At 41.7% G+C, this 2,835-nt stretch overlaps 1 non-coding gene across 1 annotated transcript; it reads right to left on the reverse strand.

The window, feature by feature from the left end:
• Positions 1-1,826: 1,826 nt before the first annotated feature.
• Positions 1,827-1,899, reverse strand: TRNAR-UCG (transfer RNA arginine (anticodon UCG)). The gene has a single exon. It is a non-coding gene; the product is annotated as a tRNA-Arg (tRNA).
• Positions 1,900-2,835: the final 936 nt, after the last annotated feature.

The following is a 2,835-nucleotide window of genomic DNA, read 5'->3' on the forward strand; positions in this document are numbered from 1 at the left end:
TATATTACCTGAAGGAAACCTACAACAAGCAAGAGTTAAACCATCTCGAAATACTGCTTAACCGTCATCATTTAACGAACGATGAAGTTAGATTGTGCTTAAATATCGCTGTTTTATTCTGTCTACTGTGGGATGATTTTAATTAAGCAAGGAAGCCTCAACATCAACACAGTTAGGATAGGAAGTCCAAATGATTGAGAAAATACTGGTAGAATAAAAAGTGAACTTAAATGTTGCGGTTGCAGAAGAAATTGTGAATATCGCAAGGTTAAGGTCAAACCTGCCTTCAGGTGACTCTACACTGAGTGACAAGCCAAATGGTTTCCTGTAACCCAAGAGACCGTTTACTACGCTGGGTGGTAACCATATAACCAAATGACGCCCGGTGGTCTGGTGGGTTAAGCTGCTTCAGCCGGATACGGGCGTCAAGGGTGTTCATCCGAGGGTTGGTTGGAGTTTATTGCTCACATAATGCCACTCAGCGAACAATGAGGCTGGTCACTCTCGCCTAAAATGTGGCCAGTGAGTAACCTAGCCCTGGGACCCTACGCTCCTGACTGGCCAGAAAAATAATGCATGATAGACAGGCTGGTCCATGTATAACGCTGCTCTTCCACTCCGCCAGCTGCTTTCTTGTGTGTTGTGGGGACGGCTGTGGCAGCGTTAGCAATGGCTGCCTTGTTTCATTTATTTATTTCTTACTCCCACTGCCACAGCCACGCCAGAGGAACTTCCTTTCTTCGGAATTGGGTGGATATTGGCTTCTTTTCATGAATTTGGCAATGAAGTACGTATGCATAGTCTGAATAATTTAGCTAGAACAGAGGCAAGTTCAGGGGAACACTTTTTCAAAACAATTGGCGGAATTCCATCAGGGCCTGGAGCTTTGTTTGCAGGTAAATTGTCTAGGATGGATTTAACGTATCTTGTATATATATATATATATATATATATATATATATATATATATATATATATATATATATACAAACACACACACACAAAACCACATTCATTTGGTGTATCAAAATCCTCCATTAGTTTATCAATTTTTGTGTCAGTGTAGGTGTTAATGCTAGGATAACCTTGTTATTTAATCTTTTAGCCTAAGATGTTATAATCATTATAAAGATAAGATTAACACTACTAGAGTGGGTTGACCTTGCTCTCTGAAGGCTGCCATCCACAAGTCTCAGTCTGGATCAGTGTCTTCAAGTCATGGGCATGGTTTCACCCACAGTTTAGTATTATACAGAGTAATATTTCTTTAATACATAAACTGAAACATATAGTTTTCTCTTTTTATAATGATTTTTTCCTCACTTGAACATAGTTCATGAAGTTACTCATTATTTTACGATTGTTCAGTATTGCTGAGTTACCGTACTGAGGGTAATGAAGCAGATGTGGTCTCGTCTCACCGCGTCATGTGCGAAGCTTGTAGCACCCCCCTCCCCCTCTCTCTCCGAGTCCATGTGGGGGATCCTCCCTCTTACCCCAGGTGGGGTTGGGATACACCCTCCCTCCCCTCCCACCCTCCTTTACGCGTCAGTTCACCTCAAAACAGTGGACAGTCATAATACGTCATATAAAGGCGATTATTATCCTTAGGTAGAACAATGTAAATTATACCAAGAATTCGGGTTGAAATATCAGCCTTGCGAAATGGAGCGTACATACAACAAACATCTTTCTTTAAAGCACTGTAACTATATCGAGGTTACTCCGCTTCACTCACGTGGACTGTTTCGAAGTAAATAATCACAGTGGTGCCACATCTCTACAAACCCTTGTGCCCCTGTAACACGCGGGAGTTAAAACACCATCGACCGTGACAGGACTCGAACCTGCAATCTTCGGATCCGAAGTCCGACGCCTTATCCATTAGGCCACACGGTCACATACGCGTGTGTGAAAATGCAAAATTATAACATAGTTTTCTTACTTTATCTTGGCCCAGATTTGTTTCCCTTGCATCTTATTTGGCGTAGCTTAGTGACAATGAAATGCTACGGCTTTACATCGTTTCCATAGCACTTGTTTGTAACTGGCATATTATGGTGTTAAGTAAAAGCTATGTGAGGATTTCAGTTGTCCTTGTTTTGTCACCTCACTTAGTCATTGTTATATGGAAGTCTAATTTATATTATAATAAACAGTACTCCCATACATACTGATAGCTTTCGCTTAAAGTATATAACAGGAAATATTAACGACATCATGATTTTATATGGTTCAGCCAATCACTTCTCTCCTTACAACTGATTGAGGTTCCTGAGTGATTCATTCACAAAAACACGTGTTTACTATGGAGCAGCTGCCAGATATCTCAATGTAGCAGATTATTTGGATGCACTTTCTACTTGGGGCCAACTGTACCAAATATGTCCGGGTGGGCTGGGTCGTGAACAGCACTGGCGAACGCAAATAATTGACAAATTTTATGAAAAAGCTGAACACTCACTGCGTACATACAGAAACATGCGGGCACACTTAAATATGGAAATAAATAAGTTACACACACACACACACACACACACACACGCACCACCACCACCACCACCACCATTACTACAGCCATCACCATCACAGCCGTCACTCACCCACCACCGTCACACCCAGCAATACCACACACAAAACCGTCACCACAAACACCACTACCAGTCACCATTAAATATCATCACAACGATCATCACATAAGTATCGTCGCCATCACCACTACATTCACTATCCCCACAGAAATCATTATTTTACACTCCATTACCTACAGTCATCCTCACTACTACTACTACTACACACACAGACACACACACACACACACACAGCAGTCCGGTC

The sequence above is a fragment of the Coenobita brevimanus genome, chromosome 84, assembly GCF_032717465.1.
Source record: "Coenobita brevimanus isolate Jiangsu-jjx chromosome 84, ASM3271746v2, whole genome shotgun sequence".
NCBI classification, from domain to species: domain Eukaryota; kingdom Metazoa; phylum Arthropoda; class Malacostraca; order Decapoda; family Coenobitidae; genus Coenobita; species Coenobita brevimanus.